Here is a 23,740-nt window from a genome sequence, read left to right as displayed (position 1 = left end):
AAGCGGCAAAACTTTAATTTTTAAGACAGTAAGGATGAGTGATTTTTTTTTACAAATGAATAGAGTACCGATAGCTTAAAAATAAAATAATGTATTTCATGCAATTTATGTAAAAAGCGATACCATATGTGTTAATATAGGCTATATATTGTTTTTTATTTTTTTGCTATTTGTTTTACGTCGCACCGACACAGATAGGTCTTATGACGACGATAGGATAGGAAAGGCCTACGAATAGGAAGGAAGCGGCCGTGGCCTTAATTAAGGTACATCCCCAGCATTTGCCTGGTGTGAAAATGGGAAACCATCTTCAGACCTGCCGAAAGTGGGGTTCGAACTCACTATCTCCCGAATACTGGATACTGGCCGTACTTAAGTGACTGCAACTATCGAGCTCGGTGCTATATATTGTACCAGGAATATATATATATATATATATAATGCATTTAAGTAAATGGTTTAAGAATATCTAACGGTTGAATTAATAAACACGGGCGACGCCGCGAGTGTATGCTAGTCTATAATAATAAAATTGTTTGTCTGTCTGTGTGTCTATGTGTGTGCGATGCCCAGCCATATCTGCGGCACACAGAGATCTGAAATTTTTTAACATACCGGATTTTTAATTTTCGCGCTCATTTGTTAATTATGAAAGAAAAAGAAACTACTTTTCCCTTTACGAAAATCAAATGATCATAAATTTGTCTACCGGTCATGGTCAGGGCGCAATATATTACGATCAGAAGCACAACTCCAGGCACAACGTTGGTATTTTACTTCAAGGAATTAGAGGAGCAGGAGGCAGGACAATTTTACGACCCTCCTGTACGTTTTCCCTTCTAGTCCTCCAACCTTCCTTAAGGCGAAAAAGGGAAGAAGCATCCATCAACGGCTGCTAATTCCAGATGACAACCAGCCATAAGACATAACTTGCACGGTTGCTAGGTAACATTGTCTGACCATCCATACCTTACATCACTGGCTATGTCCGGATCCATGGCTAAATGGTTAGCGTCCTGGCCTTTGATCACAGGGGTCTCGGGTTCGATTCCCGACAGGGTTGGGAATTTCAACCATAACTGGTTAATTCCCCAGGCACGGGGACTGGGTGTATGCGTCGTCTTCATCATCATTTCATCCTCATCACGACGCGCAGGTCGCCTGCGGGAGTCAAATCAAAAGACCTGCACCAGGCCTCTCCGAAGGCCACACGCCATCACTGTCTGTAAGGTTGCTATGGTTACACCTACGTCACATATTACACAAATGTTCTGATGACCCCCAACTATGAGACATGTTTATATTGTTAGGTAATGAAATGTTGTATGGCTTTTAGCGCCGGGATATCCCAGGACGGGTTCGGCTCGCCAGGTGCAGGTCTTTCTATTAGACTCCCGTAGGCGACCTGCGCGCCGTGATGAGGATGAAATGATGATGAAGACAACACATACACCCAGCCCCCGTGCCATTGGAATTAACCAATTAAGGTTAAAATCCCCGACCCGGCCGGGAAACGAACCCGGGACCCTCTGAACCGAAGGCCAATACGCTGACCGCTCAGCCAACGAGTCGGACTACTGTTAGGTAATCTTTTGACAAGGACGTGGAATGCCATCTTAGTCCAATGGCTAGCTACCCAGTGAACCATCAAGTGTAGGGTTACCATAAGGTTCAGCATGAAATTCAGGACACCAACATCTACAAGGTCCAACCATAGACGCCGACTCCACGGGAGCACTTGCCCCCAATAGTCGGCGCCTATGGTTCCAACGAGTGTATTTGGTTAATTCCATGTGAACTGCCCTGTCCTTTACCAAAAGACACACTTTTTTTTTTTTTTTTTTTGCTAGTTGCTTTACGTCGTACCGACACAGATAGGTCTTATGGCGACGATGGGGCAGGAAAGGGCTAGGAGTGGGAAGGAAGCGGCCGTGGCCTTAATTAAAGTACAGCCCCAGCATTCGCCTGGTGTGAAAATGGGAAACCACGGAAAACCATTTTCAGGGCTGCCGATAGTGGGATTCGAACCTACTATCTCCCGGATGCAAGCTCACAGCCGCGCGCCTCTACACGCACGGCCAACTCGCCCGGTAAAGACACACTTGTTACATGATGTTAATGTTTAAAATCAAATAGAGAAATAATAATAAATAATAATTTAAGTAAATACCTACTTTGCAGACCACTGCAAAATTATATCATATTCAATGTTATCTGCGAAGATTTTTAAGTAATTAACAGATAGGCTAGTTGCTTTACGTCGCAGCGACATAGACAGGTCTTATGGCGACGATGGGACAGGAAGGAAGCGGCCGTGGCCTTAATTAAGGTACAGCCCCAGCATTTGCCTGGTGCGAAAATGGGAAACCACGGAAAACCATTTTCAGGGCTGCCGACAGTAACAGATAGGACAGCTCACGTGGAATTACTCATTTCTCAATAACACGAGTAAATGAAAACTAAAAACAACTTTTATTTGCTTTGCTTTAAAGATATTTATGACACAGAATTGCCGTGTTGCTGACAGCAATCATACTTTTCTGAATTCGACACACTTTAACTCATCATTTTTTTAAATATAATCATAAAATTCTTGACAAGATACTTCTTTAAAATTGTATTTCAGCAATAATATTGATTTAACAGATTCTACTTTCAGTCTATTTCTGCCATCTGTCCATTGTGAATTCAGCGAAATGTTAAATAACTTGCTCTGATTTTTAAAATTCAGGACATTTGGGGATTTTTTAAAAATCTGCCGGGACGTCGGGACACATGCTCAAATTCAGGACAATCCCGCAATTTCAGGACGTATGGCAACCCTAATCAAGTGACAAACGCGAGTACCATTAACCGCCATTGTCTGAGAAGTCTTCCTTGTGGACAGGTGTTTTCTGTTCTGATGATGATGATGATGATGATGCTTGTTGTTTAAAGGGGCCTAACATCTAGGTCATCGGCCCCTAATGGTACGAAATGAAATGACAAATTAAAAGCCCCAAAACATCCACTGACCACAATTCAAAACGTAAGGAGGAGGAATGAATGGATGGAAGGATATGAATTTAAAACGATCAGTGGAACCGACCCACAGTGCCTCACATGTAGAGAAGCTGGCGTAGAACAATAGTATTACTGACCAAGGGACTGCTTCTATAGCACAATAGTGAATCGATGATACTTGTAGTCGAAAGGGGCCCAAAATTCAAGTCAGCGGCCCCTCACAATGGTACTTATCGCTAGGAAAGTAGAACCATGGTATTTGTCATGTTGCGGTACTAATCAAGAGTAGCGTAGACTCGCGGTATTCCATACATTATGGTACTACTCACAGGTAATGAAATTCGCACATGTATTACAGACCTATGCTGTTTCGCACATTGCGGCGCCTTTTACAGGCAACGCAAACCTATGGCGTTCATCGCATAAGGGTACTAACCACAGGGACTTGTACTATCCCGTAGTGTTCCTCATATAGTGGGTACTAATCATAGGCAAGCCAGAACCATGGTTTCCCTCATCCCATGGTGTCGCTCATATAGTGCTACTAATCACAGGTACTGTAAAAGCCGTCGGGCCCTCGTTTGCTACTAATTACAAACCTATTTGGTGCCTAACATAGTGGTACTACGCGCAAATAAAAGCGACCCATGGTGTTCCCCGCGAGGTGGTACTAATCACAAGGAGTTTCATGGTTCTAATTTGATCATCCCTTGGTCGCCCCTTTTAGTCGCCTCCTACAACAGGCAGGGGATAACGTGGCTGAATATTTCGTCTGCATCCCCCACCCACAGGGGTTTTTTTCTGTTCTAAAGCCGCGGAGAAGTCTCCGCGAAACGTAAATAATTTCTGCGTGTTTCCTTTAACTCGACAAAAACACAGAAGACTATCAATACGGACTGTGAAAGCAGGGACGTAATTAGGCTAGTTTCAACCCGGGGCACTATTTCGAGAGATTTAGCGATCATTGTCATGCCGTCTGCAAAGTCCAAACAATCTACTGTCAGACCTCCCCTCAAATACAGTAGAGACAATACACGACACTTACGGATTTCGCCTTGCTAAAATGGGAGACAATTCGACGGTGGCGCTCCTAGTGACTTGACCTGAACAAATCGCGCTAAATTCAAATATCAATGGAAATGTATATACGGAAATGGATAAATAAATTACGTCTAGAAAGAAAGTGGTATTGAGATATTAACTTCGAAGTTGCTAAAGCAATTCTGGATAAATGAATGAAGAATTATTTAAAAGGTTATTATTCAAAGACTGAAATTAGACATATAAACAAGGTGTGAAATGGACTGCTGTGAAATGGCTTGATCTTCCATTTATGCATTACTTTTTTAGCTTTAGCATACCTGCCTGAAATCTTACGGTTGGATTTGTCTTTTTTCCTCATTTAAAAACATTGTATCATCACATTAAGACATTTGTCAATAAAAATATCGGCACATTCCTTACACATATGATGCAATGAATTAACATTTAATAGCTGGACAATTTTCCTCTTAACATGAAGCCTACTAACAGAAAGAAAATCTATAAAATCTCGGCTTTAATCTGAGAAGAGGGATAAAAGAAAGAAAAGTTTGAAAATGTTGTCGATAGTGATGCTTTGAGGAATATTTACGTACAATTAGAGTAAAAATTACCCTTGGCTGTATAGTCGAGGATTTTTAAAGTCGCTGGCCTGGAAATGATCTGAACAGATCTTATAAATCTTATACAAGCGTAACGTCCCTTCTTTCTTGTACACTTTATCCAAATCGCTTCTGTGACATTTCATAACCCACAAATCACACCTACAACAACACATCGGTATTGAAGGTTAACTGCTGCACTATACAATAAAATATGCGTATTATATTTTAAGCCAGTTAAAACATGGGTCGAGCAGGTCAGAAGATTATGAAGTACTATAAAAATCTCTGTCACTGGAAGATATATATGCAAACACAATATTACTTACATGTTCTTGTCACGAGGGAACCTGAAGAACGACCGCGCATTTTTCTCTACTTCGTAATTACTGCAGCCAAACACAGCACATACCTTTCCCCTCATGTTGAGAGGAGATATCAAGGAATGACACACGCTACTATTTAATTATGCCAACTCACTGAAAACGCATAAATAACACCAAAAACTTCACACAAAAATACACGTGCTCTTATGACAGAATCAGTACCGTTCAGGTCTATCCGCTAGAGTGAGCTCCAATAGCTGTCCCTCGATATCTCGCTCAGTGTCGTGTATTGTCTCTACTGTATTTGCTTCCCTCTTGTGATACAGATAGACACCACTCAGAGCAGCCACGTTCATCAGTTCCTTGCGCCATTCTCTCTACAATTTTTTCAAGAAGGCTGTCGAAAAGAAAGTCCGTCACGTTACTACTGTACGCAGGGTGAGCAAAATAAAAGTGGTCCGGAAAATATTTATAAGACTGACGTGGAACTGACACTTGTTAATGAACAGGAGAACTGCCTATCACAGGAAATGTTGGAAACAGTGATTTCGATGCACAAATCGGTTGTTGTCACATGTCTGCGCGCGCATGCGCTTCTCCCGAGTAGGTCGCAGTGTTAGGCCCCATTCACAACGCAAACGTAACCGTAAACTTAACTACATAACGTAATCGTAAAATTAACGTAAACTTTGTGGTATTCACAATGGAGGAACGTAACATGAACGTAAAGAGTACACAGCACCCAATCAAAACACTGCCATGTTATTTAGCACGGGAGTCGGCTTTTAGGCTACCTCTCAGTTTTATTTTTTAATACCTCGATGGAATCAAACAATGTGGTAACAGAATTCATATTACTTCAAACATCTCTTGCTTTGCTCCTGGGAGCTGTGTACATGAAAAGACGAACTAAACAACGGTGCGGAAAATGGGTTCATCACTTGAATCAAAGACGGTTATCTCAGGGCGATTTCGGTAATCTGCTGAAAGAAATGACGCTCATCAGTTCGTTTTGTACATGCGGATGAAACCTGAACTGTTTGACGCTCTCTTACGATTTGATTCCCCTTTCCTAATAAAAATAAGTGTAAGGTCTCCTTTACCGACATCTATGCGTCTAGCTATCACACTCCGATGAGATGTTTGGATGATATCGTTTTCGCAAACTAGTAGTCTGTCATAATGTTAAGAAATATACAGGGACACTGTTTTATCTATGACAGGGATTATCACTCGCCCGGTCTCCAGCGCTGCGAGCTTGACTCCCGCCATTTACCGTCAGATTTCATTGCTACAGCATATTTATTTCCAGGTATTCTCTTTCGGCACAGCGTCTTTGTAATTCTTTTTCCTTTTATCATACAAACACACAAAGATTATTTTGAAGGAGAATTACAAGTGTTTCGTCGGAAGAAGTCATTACTAGAGACGAGCATTATAGGCACTAAAAATAGTCAAAATAGGCAGGCGTATAGGCTCTTATAGGAGCCAAAATAGGCATTTAAATAGACACTAACGTGTAAAAACGGCAACAAAATAGGCATGAAAAAATTACTTATAATTTAATTTACAATATTATTCTCCTCTCATGCATAATGTTTTTGTACTGAGAGAAAGATCTCTCAGCATCACATGAAGTGATTGGACAAAACGTCAATGAAGTCACTTCATCTGGTTTTATTTCGCTGAAAGCGGCTGCCTTGTCAGAGGTTCGGTCAAAACTTCCCCTGACTTCTTCCACAATCCTAAACGAGTCCACCAACTTGGTGATTGCTCCCGGCAGCTTGTTGAAATTTAAGGATGCTCTGGATTATGCAGGGGCATATTAGCTCCCAGCATTGCAGTTCATAGGTCTGAAGAAAATGGTTGTTGGTCGCTGCCCAAAGTGGACTGGTAGAAAGGCTGCGTTGATACAGATTTCTGTACTCTTATCAGATGCATCGCATTATTCCTAAGTTCATCTTTGTGGTATTTTTCTCACATTTTATCTGAAAATTAATAAAATTGACATAAATTACATTGTCCCTACATCTTAAATTTCTACAGCTGGGCTAACTGGCAATAATGCTTAGTATATATCATGCATTTGTTTTCAAAAAAAGGCTATTAGAGGTGATGTTTCTAGAAGTACAAAACTTTAAAGTAGGAACAAGAGAATTAGAAACTTACATGGAAATATGTCCTCAACGATTTTCAGTTATAATTTAGCAGTATCGTGTCGAGTTCACCGGGTGAAAAATACAACAAAAAAGACGTGAAACGATACCGGAGTAGCGTAGAGGAGACATCCGTCCTTTATGCTTGCCGAGGACCCACCAAGCTGGCCCTTGCAGTATTCTTACTTATATAGAAGAATGAAAACGAAGGCACTATAAATCCCAGATTTGTGAACATTTTATTTGTTTCTATTCGCCGGATTTGGTCAGCCAGGTTAGCTGTCATGAAGACAATTTTCTAGTGATGGGTAGTTCGCGAACGAACTAGTTCTCGGGAACTACTTTACTCCCACGAACTGTGAAGTGTTTACTCATCTCTCGAGAACTACTTCGCGAACTGTAGGACTTCACGAGTGTGAAGGATTGGGAAGGAACTTGTTCGCGGACGAACTACTTCAGCGGTTGCAGAGTGTTCTGGTGGGAAAATTACACATTTTGAAGTAGTTCGTGAAGTAGTTCTTTCTTGGGAGCGAGAGTGTTGGAGTCTGGCGTTTAGCGCCACCGGCGAGGAAAAGGTTGACCAACGCTCAGATGTTATAAATTTATGTTTCAGTCAGGGGATGAAATCACCACCAAGAAAAGGGTTCTCCTGCGATAGCACATCCACGTTTAAAACATCTCATTTTCAAGTCGACAATATTTAACAGAAAGTTTGATTATCTTTGAAGATAAATAGATTTTTCCTACACTTACATTTCTGAGGGTTTGGGGGCGGGGGAAGAGAGTGTGAACTGACATTACCGGTAATAGGAACGTTCACCTCTATAGCATTTATGAATGTTACAGAGAAGTGCACCTGCGTGCTACCTGTTGTCCGCTTTGTGTACTTCCTCGTTCTGGAAAGCTCGCGAAGCGATGAAGCCTTGTGTGAAGGGAATGAGAAAGAACTTGTTCGCGTACTACTTGAGCGGTTGCAGAGTGCTCTGGCGGGAAAACTACACATTTTGAACTAGTTCGCGAAGTAGTTCGTAAAGTAGTTCTTTGTTGGGAGCGAGAGTGAATGAACTAGTTCCCAGAGGTGAACTGCTTCTTCCCATTACTACAATTTTCTGTTGCCTGCAATATATCCTGCGCATCAGGTGTGCCCACAAGGCCGCCACCCTCGTTGAAAATTAAAAACCGCGTATTTTGAAACTGTAGTGACATGCGTGCATAACCTTATTTTTGTCACAATTTAGCAAGACTCTAGAGGTGAAGCTTGTTAACCTGGGACATTACGCCCCTCAAACTCTCTTTGCTTCCCCCACACAAGCACAACGGTTACTAACAGGACCTCACCAATCCAGACCAACGGTCTTTTCGCTGGTCTGGTCTTGTAAGGATGGTCTTGGCAACCTTGTAAAACACGCTGAGGCATCGTCCTAGCGGGCTACATTGGATCTGTAACCTGTATTTCGCGAAGAGTTAACGGAAGTGTAATAGAATTCAAGATTTTTTTAAAGGGAGATTTAAAAATTGCATTTTAGTGGTAAATTCATATTTTCGTAGGAAATGAATAACTGTTAAAAATACCGATTTAATTTTCATCCATTCTGTGAAAAGAGACCACCGGCGTTCTAACTCCTCGTTCAGTAATTTAATAATTATTTACATTTTAGCAATGAAGAAAAAAGTGAAATGGCGTATGGCTTTTAGTGCCGGGAGTGTCCGAGGACAAGTTCGGCTCGCCAGGTGCAGGTCTTTTGATTTGACTCCCGTAGGCGACCTGCGCGTCGTGATGAGGATGAAATGGTGATGGAGACGACACATACACCCAGCCCCATGCCAGCGAAATTAACCAATTATGGTTAAAATTCCCGACCCTGCCGGGAATCGAACCCGGGACCTCTGTCACCAAAGGCCAGCACACTAACCATTTAGGCATCGAGCAGGCATTTTAGCAATATAAATTATTGAAAGTTCACAACTAATACAGCATTGCAACAAAACAACTTGCCACAATGCATAAATGAATAGGCCTATATATGCTACAATGAAATGCGATCATAGTTCTCAATCACAAAAAAAGATAAAGGAACAAACGAACTTACCTCCTTACAGCAAGCTTGACTGACTACCCTTCCATACGTGGTGAAATTGGGATCCGTGTGATCCACTGCTTCAGCCAGTAGGACTTCAAGGATTTTTCTTTGTGCCTTGCAGCAAACACACTTATTTTCTTCTTCTTCTTCTTCTTCTTCTTCTTCTTCCACTTCATAATAAATCAGAACACGTTCTGAACATAAAGCGTACGCGTACAACAGTTCGCACCGAAAGGGAGGTACAGGGCATATGGGAATGGGTTGTGCAACATAGTTCGACGTTGACAGGTTCTCGCATATGTCTTAGGAGGTTGGAGGGTTTGAAGGCTTCGAGGTCAAATTGTTCCTTGTTTCTCCAGATGGAAATTACCCTAGAACTATTTCTGGTGAATTCTGAGAATTCCCATTTTTGTTCGTGGGAGAAAAGGGAAGATAATTCTGTCGAGCACACTAGCTACAATATAATGCATTGGAAGAAAATCGGCTTTAAAAAGAAAATACAGTCAAAAGGCATTGAGGCGCACCCAGAGCGTACACGTTGGGACCTGAAAGATGGTGAACTATGTCTGGCCAGGACGAAGTCAGGGGAAACCCTGATGGAGGTCCGTAGCGATTCTGACGTGCAAATCGATCGTCGGAGCTGGGTATAGGGGCGAAAGACTAATCGAACCATCTAGTAGCTGGTTCCCTCCGAAGTTTCCCTCAGGATAGTTGGTGCTCGAACGAGTCTCATCCGGTCAAGCGAATGATTAGAGGCCTTGGGGCCGAAACGACCTCAGCCTATTCTCAAACTTTAAATGGGTGAGATCTCCGGCTTGCTTAAAAGACTTTTGAAGCCGCGAGAGATTTATTTCTTGGATCGGAGTGCCAAGTGGGCCACTTTTGGTAAGCAGAACTGGCGCTGTGGGATGAACCAAACACAGAGTTAAGGCGCCCGAATAGACGCTCCTGGGAAACCATGAAAGGCGTTGGTTGCTTAAGACAGCAGGACGGTGGCCATGGAAGTCGGAATCCGCTAAGGAGTGTGTAACAACTCACCTGCCGAAATAACTAGCCCTAAAAATGGATGGGGCTGAAGCGTCTTGCCTATACTCTGCCGTCAGCTCGGCAATGAGGGGTGCGCGGTTTCGCTTCGGCGGCCCGCCCCGTGAAGCCCTGACGAGTAGGAGGGTCGCGGCGGTGAGCGCAGAAGGGTCTAGGCGTGAGCCTGCCTGGAGCCGCCGTCGGTGCAGATCTTGGTGGTAGTAGCAAATACTCCAGCGAGGCCCTGGAGGACTGACGTGGAGAAGGGTTTCGTGTGAACAGCCGTTGCACACGAGTCAGTCGATCCTAAGCCCTAGGAGAAATCCGATGTCGATGGGGTCCGAGACTACAGTGTTAGGACCCCATGGGGCGAAATGGAATCCGGTTCCTATTCCGGAACCCGGCAGCGGAACCGTAACAAGTCGGACCCCTCGAATGAGTAGCTCGTCGGGGTAACCCAAAATGACCCGGAGACGCCGTCGGGAATCGGGGAAGCGTTTTCTTTTCTGCATGAGCGTTCGAGTTCCGGCATCAAGTAGGCAATTATACTCCAAATAGGCACAAACCCCTGAAATAGACATTTATAGGCACAATAAAACCAAAAACATACAGCTAAAAAGAGTAAAAACCCAAAAACGGATTTACAGTATATCTCAAAAGCCTACGTTTCTGAACACAGGAATAAAATAGGCAAATTCCCATCTCTAGTCATTATATAGCGCACAAAATGCAATGTTTACGTCTGCTCTGATTGGCTGGTTCTTAAACCGAACGTAAAATTAACCGCAAGAGCTTGGAGTTAGCAATCCCTTAATTTTACGGACTCGCAGCAAATACAGTAAAGATTAATACGCGACACTGAGCGAGATATCGAGGGACAGCTACTGAGGCCCACTCTAGCGGATAGACCTGAACAGTACTGATTCTCTCATAAAAGCACGTGTATTTTTGTGTGAAGTTTTTGGTGTTATTTATGCGTTTTCAGTGAGTTGACATAAATAAATAGTAGTGTGTGTCATTCCTTGATATCTCCTCTCAACATGAGGGGAAAGGTATGTGCTGTGTTTGGCTGCAGTAATTACGAAGTAGAGAAAATGCGCGGTCGTTCTTCAGGTTCCCTCGTGACAAGAACATGTAATATTGTGTTTGCATATTCTTCCAGTGACAGGTATTTTTATAGTACTGCATAATTTTCTAACCTGCTCGAACCATATTTTAACTGGCATAAAATGTAATACGCATATTTTATTCTATAGTTCAGCACTTAACCTTCAATACCGATGTGTTGTTGTAGGTGTAATCTGTGGGTTTTGAAATGTCACAGAAGCGATTTGGATAAGGTGTAGGCCTACAAGAAAGAAGGGACGTTACGCTTATATAGGAATTATAAGATCTGTTCAGATCATTTTCAGGCCAGCGACTTTAAAAATCCTCGACTATACAGCCAAGGGTATGTTACATTTTTACTCTAATTGTACGTAAATATTCCTCAAAGCATCACTATCGACAACATTTTCATACTTTTCTTTCTTTTATCCCTCTTCTCAGATTAAAGCCGGGATTTTATAGATTTTCTTTCTGTTAGTAGGCTTCATGTTACGAGGAAAATTGTCCAGCTATTAAATGTTAATTCATTGCATCATATGTGTAAGGAATGTGCCGATTTTTTTAATCGACAAATGTCTTAATGTGATGATACAATGTTTTTAAATGACGAAAAAAGACAAATCCAACCGTAAGAGTTCAGGCAGGAATGCTAAAGCTAAAAAAGTAATGCATGAATGAAAGATCAAGCCATTTCACAGCAGTCCATTTCACACCTTGTTTATATGTCTAATTTCAGTCTTTGAATAATAACCTTTTAAATAATTCTTCATTCATTTATCCAGAATTGCTTTAGCAACTTCTAAGTTAATATCTCAATAACACTTTCTTTCTAGACGTAATTTATTTATCCATTTTCGTATATGCATTTCCATTGATATTTGAATTTAGCGCGATTTGTTCAGGTCAAGTCACTATGAGCGCCACCGTCGAATTGTCTCCCATTTTAGCAAGGCTAAATCCGTAAGTGTCACGTATGCTCGCTACTGTATTTGCTCGGAGTTAAGTTTACGTCGGCGCATTGTGAATGGTTCCATCAGTTAACATGGCCGCAAACTTCTATGTTACCGGTAACGTTAATTTTAAGTTTACCGTACGTTGCGTTACGTTTGCATTGTGAAAGGGGCTTTAGAGCAGACATGTTTAGTTCAATGCAACACAAACTAGTGCCCACGATAAAACAGCGCGTGTACATTGTCGAGTGTTATGCGAAGCAGGCGCGCTAACTTTGGGTCATTATTGGTGAGGGGGTGGGAGTGGGGGTGGCGGCATGATTAAAATGAACACAGGCATGCGAAATGAGGAACAGGTATTAATGCAAACATTCCTACATAATAACAATATTTACAAACAAACAGAAAGAAAAACAGAACATTAATAGAGCTTGTTTCTAATATACATTTTTGAGCGAGTCTTATGTGCGGAGTTTTCAATAATATGCACAAATAAACAGAAATAGACAGTAGAACTTCATTCATAAATAAATATTTTGCAGGAACGTTTTATGTACGAAGCTATCAAAAATATCCACAAGTGAAAAAAATAGAACTTGCTTCATAAATACATTTTCTTAATAAATGTCAAATTACTGTATATTTTGCATTTCATGATAGGACATGTGAAAAGCTCTACCACTACAATAAGTAGTATAATAGGACAGTTCTGCTGCCGCCACCTCCTCCTGGCTCCCAGGAGCCTCCTCCTCCACTGCCACCCGAGGGGCCCTCCCAGGGGCCTCCTCCTCCACCGCCACCCGAGGGGCCCTCCCACGGGCCTCCTCCTCCACCGCCACCCGGGAGGCCTTCCCAGATTCCCGCTCCTCCTCCCGCGGGAAATTTGAATTTGTAAACAAAGCCACGTGCTTTTTGACAGCTGTCATCGACAACAACGCATCGCTAACCTCACTGCTGCCATCTTAACGGGCCTAAACCTCAGTGGTACCAACTTAACCTTACTAGCGCGAGATTTGAATCGGTAAACAAAGCCACGTGTTTTTTGACAGCCACGTGCTTTTTGACAGACAACAACGCATCGCTAACCTCAGTACTGCCATCTTGACGGGCCTAAACCTCAGTAGTACTAACTTAACCTCACAAGCGCGAGATTTGAATTTGTAAACAAATCCACGTGTTTTTTGACAACCACGTGCTTTTTGACAGACAACAACGTATCGCAAACCTCAGTGCTGCCATCTTGACGGGCCTAAACCTCAGTGCTACCAACTTAACCTCACAAGCGCGAGATTTGAATTTGTAAACAAATCCACGTGTTTTTGACAGGCACGTGCTTTTTGACAGAAAACAACGTATTGCAAATCTCAGTGCTGCCATCTTGACGGACCTAAACCTCAGGGCTACCAACTTAACCTCACAAGCGCGAGATTTGAATTTCTAAACAAATCCACGTGTTTTTTGACAGCCACGTGCTTTTTGACAGACAACAACGTATCGCAAACGTCAATGCTGCAATCTTGATGGGCCTAAACCTCAGTGCTACCAACTTAACCTCACTAGCGCGAGATTTGAATTTGTAAACAAAGCCACGTGCAGCTGTCATCCACCATCTTTAAACTACAGAGCACCGTGCTGACCTCTCTATCGCAGTAGCTGCAAATTCGTCACCTGTCATCCGCAGTGCTGCTATCTTAACGGGCTTAAACCTCAGTGCTACCAACTTAACCTCACTAGCGCGAGATTTGAATCGGTAAACAAAGCCACGTGCTTTTTTGACAGCTGTCATCCGCCATCTTTAATCAAGAGAGCGCCGTGCTGCACTCTATGTGGTGGCGGCAAATTCGAAGTGCTTTACAAACAAACGTGCTTTTGCCATCCGCCATCTTTAATCCAGAGAGGACCATGCTGCCCTCTTTGTGGCGGTGGCAAATTCCACGTGCTCTTGTTTGGAAACAAACTCAAGTGCTTTTTTCTGACAGCTGTCATCCGTCATCTTTAATCAAGAGAGCACCGTGTTGCTATCATGCGGGCAATTTCGTCAGCTGTCATCCGCCATCTTTAATCTACAGAGCACAGTGCTGCAATCTTTGGCTGAAATGTGGTGGCGGTAAATTCTACATGCTTTACAAAGCCATGTGCTTTTTGTCATCCACCATCTTTAATCTAGAGAGCGCCGTGCTGCTATCATGCGGGCAATTTCGTCAGCTGTCATCCGCCATCTTTAATGAACAGAGCACCGTGCTGCCCTCATGCGGGCAATTTCGTTAGCTGTCATCCGCCATCTTTAATGAACAGAACACCGTGCTACCATCTTTGTGGTGGTGGCGAATTCCACGTGCTTTACAAACCCACGTGCTTTTTGACAGCTGTCATCCGCCATCTTTAATCAAGAGAGCATCGTGCTGCTATCATGCGGGCAATTTGAAAAGCTGCCAAGAGAGCGTCGTGTTATAGCTTTATCGAATATACAACGCGATCTTACACATAAGACAGCACGCATATCGCGTACCTACAAGTTTAGACTTGAACACATACTACTGTTTATAGTTCGACGTTGTTGAACACTGCATTGCATGACTAGAATCGAGCACTGTTTAGAAAGAAAAAAATTATCTTCTCAACATACTTACTAAGCTGCTCTTCCTCCTCTATCAAGGTACATCTCTATAGAACGTGCAACGCAAAAGCAGGAGTATTGCAAGTTTAGACTTGAACACATACTAGAGTTCGATGTTGCTGATATTGCTCTTCTCAACATGAGATAGACGATAACATACTTACGAATCTGCTCATCACCTTCTTTCTTGACATACTTACTCTTCTTCCTTGAGTGATATACTATTGAACAAAACTCTATCTTGCTAATAAAGAGCGGGAGGAATGTAATACCTAACGTAAAATAAAAGAATATGTCAATTCTACATTATTTATTTACATCTTGTATGTACAAATTTTATCTCGAATCATTTTACCGTAGTGATGTTTGCGTACCTCTCCTATTCTCGACACAATTCTTGAATGTATAAGTTTAAACTTGCCGTACTACGCTCTCAGCGTATCTCTCCCTATCTTTATACAATATGTACAGTGAATTGTGATGTAAGACAGCTTAACGTATATATTACAAAATACACACCTCTAGCATAATGTTTTTTTACACACACCTGCTTTATGTAAAGTAGTACCTATCAATACTACTATGCCCCCAGGCTAGAGTGTTGTTAGAATTTGGAATGACAAACCGTTTGCAATCATCATTATTATGGGCTACCTTACTAATTAAATGAGTGTACAACTGGTGCTTCTTGCTTCTAATGACAGACATTTGCTTATGCAAAATAGGTGGATTACTTTTAATGCAATTGTTATAGTTTTCAAAACTTAGCTGATTCTGAACTACATTCTTTTTAACCCCCTTCAATCTCTTTATTTGTAGTTCATTTAAGAGTTTTATGCAATATGACTTGGATTTAGTACCTACAAATGAATCGATAATATTTCCAGCACATTCATCTTTCATTTTACCTAGAACCTTTTTGTTCACTAGCGGTAGATGATATTGATTATTTGCAGGATAGTTACTAGTATCAAACCTACCCAAGTCTGGCTTTATATCATTGTAATAGTCATCAGTTTTGATTTGATAAAGAAACGAATCGGTATCTGTGTAGAGCAATTGCGCATTATGCGCGTACTTCTTCATCATATAATCGTAATGGAATTCATACATGAGTGTTATAGCCAATTCAAGTACTGCAAAGCCGACGTAGGTAGGTTTGTCGTACTTAACCCTAACACGATTCATCTGTATAATAACTAAATTCTCATGTATGATGGTACAGCTGTAGAAATTTGGTTTACTTATTAAATAGTTAGCACCATATCTTTTCTTAATATTTTCCCAGTTTGTAATCAGTTTTACATCAACGCGTTTGTCAACATTTTCCATAGTCTTACCAAACACACTGTTATTCATGAGCTTGTAGAAATCTTTCTCAAACTCGTTAACTGCATTTGTTCTTAAATTATTGTTCAGATCGATATATGGCTTTAGCCACGGTGACTGATTAAATTCTAGTACGCGATGAATTTTGGATAACTTCAAACCATGCTGCAAACACTGTTTTAAATTTCGGTAATGAATGATAGATTTATCACACAAATTAGCAATTAGCATTTTCGTCGTTGATGCGATGTACGGGGCTTCATATTTTCATTGCAGAACGGTAAGTCATTATGAGAAGTGTGTAACTCTTTAGGATACTGTCAGTCAACTTCGAGGAAATAGCCTTTATCAGCTTCATCGCCTAGGGCGTGCAGCTGTAAAGCATCAATTTCGCACTGCGTTAGCCAGCGGAAACCACTCACCGGTAGATGCTGACTCATCGCCCACCCATACTGATTATTAGCATCGAGATAAACAATATACTGAGATTCCTGACTAGAATCGAAACTCAGCATGTACTTATTATTTGCCTTGGAATACCGCCCACTGCACTGACTTAGACCGCCTCGAATAGACGATTTTATAAAGTGCACCATATCAATATCAGTTAGCAGTTCCAAATTCACCTGCGTGTATTTTAACATGGCATCCCAACTTAACTCAGGCGCTGTAGAATACTGACATGGGTCAAGGCTGTAGGTTTTCTTACAAACACAGCGAAAATTTTCGAAAACATCAACTAGCAAAAGTACATCCGTCTTTAAATATAAGTCGGAGTATTCACCTAGCGTTTGAATATGGAACTGCTCCCAGATATGTTGTGCATGTAAATAGTCATCATCACTAATATCCGCTGAATTCAGCGAGCTGTAAAATGATTGTTTCGATGGTAAAGCACGTTCTTCGAGGCGTTCTAAGCAGTCAAGATATTCATAACAAAAAACACCCTTACGCCGAAGTAAATTAAACTGCGCTTCTTCAGGAAAAACGCGTCGAATTTCCGTAAATTGTTCTGGTTGTAAATGACTAGAAAGTTTATCGAGGCTACTCGCCATAAAGCGAAACGAGTCAAGGAATCTCAGTTTTATAGAATGTTCCTCATCTACGTTTACAGAATTTGCAAATGCAATGTACCGCTCTTTATTCTGAGGGATTATATCTACTTTTTCATCTGAAGCTCCAAATTGTGAAATGATGAAATGTGAGTCGTAACCAGATAAGTTATGAAAAATTACAGGGATAAATTTTGGAACTCTGTACTTAAGATTACAGCTATTATGAGCGGCACATCTGTAGAAACCAGTTAAATGATCATGATCAAAAACTTTAGGGTCATTTTCGGAAAATTCCCCATCACAAATGCCACATTTTGTAGCACGTTCATGATCATTTAACTGAATTTCGGCGAGTGGCTTCATAGGAATATTACTATTTAGAATACGACCAAAACGTACTGCATCATTTTCAAGTTTTTCTAAAAATACTTTAGCAGGATCAGGTCCTCGATACAGCTCTAACTTGTTAAGCGTACTATCATAACTACACTTGATGTAATACGCGAAGCTATACGGGCCATGCATGTGCGTAGTATTAGTGAAAGAGTTGTTAGGATTAGGTGAGCATGTGCTGCATGGCATGAGGATGGCTTCAAAGTCTGCATAAATCACGAAAGGTACCCACATCTGCTTGTCATAATTTGTAAATTTTAAAACATCATTGCCCGTAGTAGGTATCTCTGTACGTACATGATTGCAGTCTGATCTTCAGTTTTAAAATACTGCAAGCATCCATCACATAGCCACATTTTACCATCATGTTTTGACAACTGACTACCAACAAGTCTACTCAGATTTTTAATCCAGCAAAAGTGGCTATTCTCACTGTTTTCGATATAGAGTAAGTTAACATGAGTACTCTTCTTATGACATGTATAATACAGAGGACCTACTACAGACTTTTTCTCTACACCATACACATTAATGCTAATGTTATTTAGTTCTTCAAAGCGCTTAATATCCTTTAACTGCATAGGAAATTCTATACTATCGAAATTTAGTTGCGTTGAATAGTGTAGATACGATGATGTTCTATTCGCTACATTCGATTTCACAGGATTTAAAGCCGACATCACGGCCCATGCTAAACATGCTTCGTCATTGTTTTGGATGTTTACAACAGCTTTTCTTTGCTGAATCTATGTCGGCAGCTCGATGTACGATGAACCTCGCATGGGATTGTACTTATTGATGTTAACTTCTAGATACATTATTTCAACTAAAGCCCACCCTGATTCCTTTTCCTGAAATTCCTCGCTCTTAGTTGAAATAATGTTCGAGACATCCCTAAGTACATCACCAAAATTAGTCGACTGACTTATGACGAAATTTTTCGTATTAAATGATTTAATGTCCGTTATTTCCGATTCATCCGTGCTTTTAATGTACAAGGCGAAAAGTTCAAAATTAACTTTAAATAAATTATGATTGGACAAAGTTTTAGCAAGAAGCTGTTGTACATCCGGTTGAATGCAATTTAAAAAGTGTTTAGTACTCTGAAACTTTTGACTAGCACGAATTCTGCAACTAGAAATCCTACTTTTAAATGCTGTATTAATTTCCTCGATGTTTGTGTTACTACCACTTCTACAGGCAATATTTTATGCGCATTACTCCGTAAGTGACCCTGAAAATGTGAAGATGGTACATCAGTGTTACAGTGCTCGCAGTGAATAGTTTGAAGTTCATGATTTTTTCTAGGTTTTTTACTACTAGTACTTTCTACAGCTACATCCGTTTTTTACGCTTTTCTCCTATTACCTGAGGGTTATAGTTGCAAGTAGATACCTGATGCGCTTCTACTAAGTGAGCCTCGTATCGCTCTACGTTAGCGAAATACACACCACAAACTTTACATAAAGCAGATGTTATGCTAGGGTGTTTTGATTTCATATGGCGCATGAAGTTATCTCGCCTTGTAAACGTTACATTGCATTCCTCACATCAGGGGAACATCTGAAAAGAGAACAACCAATAGAGATTAGGCGAAAGTTGCCATGTTCGAAAGAAACCAAGTTTCAACCTATAGAGGTCAGTCGCAAAGAACAAACGAAAATTTAATTAATAACGGTCAACCAGCATGAGGATTGAAGAAAACAACTATGTATCAATAGAGATTAGACTAAAATTACGATGTTCAGAAGAAACCAAGTTTCAACCTATAGAGGTCAGACATTGCTGAAAGTTTGAAATTATAAGATTAACCTCTTCTACAGCATGTAGATTAAAGAGAACAACTATTTATGATTAGACTAAAGTTACGATGTTCGGAAGAAACCAAGTTTCAACCTATAGAGGCCAGACATTGTTGTAAGTTTAAAATTATAAGATTAACCTCCTTTACAGCATGTGGATTGAAGAGAATAACTATTTATCAATAGACTAAAGTTACGATGTTCGGAAGAAACCAAGTTTCAACCTATAGAGGTCGGACATTGGTGTGAGTTTAAAATTATAAGATTAACCTCTTCTACAGCATGTGGATTGAAAAGAGTAACTATTTATCAATAGACTAAAATTACGATGTTCAGAAGAAACCAAGTTTCAACCTATAGAGGTTAGACATGGCTGTGAGTTTGAAATTATAAGATTAACCTCTTCTACAGCATGCGGATTGAAGAAGACAACTGTTTATCAATAGACTAAAGTTACGATGTTCAGAAGAAACCAAGTTTCAACCTATAGAGGTTAGACATGACTGTGAGTTTGAAATTATAAGATTAACCTCTTCTACAGCATGCGGATTGAAGAAGACAACTATTTATCAATAGACTAAAGTTACGATGTTCGGAAGAAACCAAGTTTCAACCTATAGGGGTCAGACATGGCTGTAAGTTTGAAATTATAAGATTAACCTCTTCTACAGCATGTGGATTGAAGAGAATAACTATTTATCAATAGACTAAAGATATGATGTTCGGAAGAAACCAAGTTTCAACGTATAGAGGTCGGACATTGTTGTGAGATTGAAATTATAAAATTAACCTCTTCTATAGCATGAGGATTGAAGAGAATAACTATTTATCAGTAGATTAAAGTTGCTATGTTCGGAAGAAACCAAGTTTGAACCTTTAGAGGTCAGACATGAAGTTTCAACCTATAGAGGTTAGACATTGCTGTAAGTTTGAAATTATAAGATTAACCTCTTCTATAGCATGTAGATTAAAGAAAATAACTATTTATCAATAGACTAAAGTTACGATGTTCGGAAGAAACCATGTTTGAACCTGTACAGGTCAGACATTGCTGTGAGTTTGAAATGATAAAATAAACATCTTCTATAGCATGTGGATTAAAGCGAACAACTATTTATCATTAGACTAAAGTTACGATGTTCGGAAGAAACCAAGTTTCAACCTATAGAGGTCAGACATTGCTGTAAGTTTGAAATTATAAGTTTAACATCTTCTATAGCATGCGGATAGAAGAGGGAAACTATTTACTAATAGACTAAAGTTACGATGTTCGGAAGAAACCAAGTTTCAACCTATAGAGGTCAGACATGGCTGTAAGTTTGAAATTATAAGATTAACCTCTTCTACAGCATATGGATTGAAGAGAATAACTATTTATCAATAGACTAAAGATATGATGTTCGGAAGAAACCATGTTTCAACGTATAGAGGTCAGACATGGCTGTGAGTTTGAAATTATAAGATTAACCTCTTCTACAGCATGCGGATTGAAGAAGACAACTGTTTATCAATATACTAAAGTTACGATGTTCAGAAGAAACCAAGTTTCAACCTATAGAGGTTAGACATGACTGTGAGTTTGAAATTATAAGATTAACCTCTTCTACAGCATGCGGATTGAAGAAGACAACTATTTATCAATAGACTAAAGTTACGATGTTCGGAAGAAACCAAGTTTCAACCTATAGGGGTCAGACATGGCTGTAAGTTTGAAATTATAAGATTAACCTCTTCTACAGCATGTGGATTGAAGAGAATAACTATTTATCAATAGACTAAAGATATGATGTTCGGAAGAAACCAAGTTTCAACGTATAGAGGTCGGACATTGTTGTGAGATTGAAATTATAATATTAACCTCTTCTATAGCATGAGGATTGAAGAGAACAACTATTTATCAGTAGACTAAAGTTGCTATGTTCGGAAGAAACCAAGTTTGAACCTTTAGAGGTCAGACATCAAGTTTCAACCTATAGAGGTTAGACATTGCTGTAAGTTTGAAATTATAAGATTAACCTCTTCTATAGCATGTAGATTAAAGAAAATAACTATTTATCAATAGACTAAAGTTACAATGTTCGGAAGAAACCAAGTTTGAACCTGTACAGGTCAGACATTGCTGTGAGTTTGAAATGATAAAATAAACATCTTCTATAGCATGTGGATTAAAGCGAACAACTATTTATCATTAGACTAAAGTTACGATGTTCGGAAGAAACCAAGTTTCAACCTATAGAGGTCAGACATTGCTGTAAGTTTGAAATTATAAGTTTAACATCTTCTATAGCATGCGGATAGAAGAGGGAAACTATTTACTAATAGACTAAAGTTACGATGTTCGGAAGAAACCAAGTTTCAACCTATAGAGGTCAGACATGGCTGTGAGTTTGAAATTATAAGATTAACCTCTTCTACAGCATATGGATTGAAGAGAATAACTATTTATCAATAGACTAAAGATATGATGTTCGGAAGAAACCATGTTTCAACGTATAGAGGTCAGACATGGCTGTGAGTTTGAAATTATAAGATTAACCTCTTCTACAGCATGCAGATGGAAGAGAACAACTATTTATCAATAGAGATTAGCTTAAAGTTACGATGTTCGGAAGAAACCAAGTTTCAACCTATAGAGGTCAGACATACCTTAAAATCTTCGCGCTGCAAACTGTTACTCGGATGATTAAAATGCGTGCGTTCAAGCCTGTAACTCGAGCGACAATATTCTGGTCTTACCTAAAAAGAACAAACATATATGAATGTAGCGTAGGGTACGTCAGCTAGCCTAGCTATCTTTACAACTCAAAGTTCGAAACATACCTTAAAATGCACGAGCTGCAGACTGTTACTCGGATAAATAAAATGCGTACATTCAAGCCTGTAACTCGAACAATAATATTCTAGTTGTACCTAAAAAAGAACAAACACACATGAATGTAGTGTAGGAATATACAGGGTGTTAGGTGTATACGTGCAGATATTTCTTGTAGCAATAGAGAACGATGTGACGAACCACTATATATCAAACTTTTAGTAATCCGCGGAAGTTATTTCCGAGAGCAAAGTGATATGATGTTTTTAGAATAGGTAGTATGCCTCGTTCTGCGAATGAATAGCTTCCCGTTGATAACAGGCAAGTCACGCGCCATCCGTATCAAACTGGTTCTACTGTAACAGCTGAACGCCACGAGATGTTACGTAATATACTTGCCAAACTGGTTTTATGTTTACGAGCAACTGAACTACGATAACAGCTGAAGGCTGCTACCAGTGTTCACAATGTTACGTTACATTCTCGCCAGACTGGTTTTGTTGTTAGTATTTAGTTTCCGTCAGACAACCCTAGTTATCGGTTTCGGACCCTGGAGCTGTATCGAATTGTCAGCGTTAATACTGGTTCATTTGCTGTTACGTCATTTAGGGGATTGGGATATCTGTGGTCGTCAGCCCCATGGTCTAGTGAGTATGGAAATGACCTGAAAACCTATGTCTTTACGCCAACGAAAGTAAGCATGGGATTGAATTGAATTAGGCAAGCACAGCCAACGTTTTACTTCAAACGAATAATGGACATGTTATACAAATAAATAAATTAAACGTACCTACATTTCGTACCTCCTGCCGGGCTGTGTGGCTCAGAAAGTTGAGGTGCTGGTCCTTTGACTCCAACCTCGCAGGTTCGAACTTGGCCCAGTCCGGTAGTTTTTGAATGTGCTCAAATACGTCACACTCGTGCCGGTAGATTTAGTGGCACGTAAATAGAACCCCTGCGGGACTAAATTCCGGCACCTCATCCTCTCCGATAACCGTAAACGTAACGCAAATACCATTATTATTATTATTATTATTATTATTATTATTATTATTATTATTATTATTATTATTATTATTATTGACTACTCGCCAATAATGTCTGCCTAGAAAATACTTCTCATCGTTTATAACTATGGATCTCGACAGTTGTATAATGTCCTAATTATGATGATTTTCAAAATTGGCTTTAAGTCGCACCTACACAGATATGTCTTATGGCGACGATGGGACAGAAAAGGTGTAGAAGTGAGAAGGAAGCCTTCGTGACCTAAATGAGGTTCAACTCCAGCATTTTCCTGATGTGAAAATGGGAAACCACGGAGAACCATCTTCAGGGCTGTCGACAGTGGAGTTCGAACCCAGTATCTCCCGACTGAAAGTTCACAATTTCGCACCCCTAACCGCACGACCAACGTATTCCAAGCTCTAATGCCGGGTTGAG

This window comes from Anabrus simplex, chromosome X (assembly GCF_040414725.1).
Source record: "Anabrus simplex isolate iqAnaSimp1 chromosome X, ASM4041472v1, whole genome shotgun sequence".
In the NCBI taxonomy this organism is placed as follows: Eukaryota; Metazoa; Arthropoda; class Insecta; order Orthoptera; family Tettigoniidae; genus Anabrus; species Anabrus simplex.
This window is presented reverse-complemented; position numbering follows the sequence as displayed.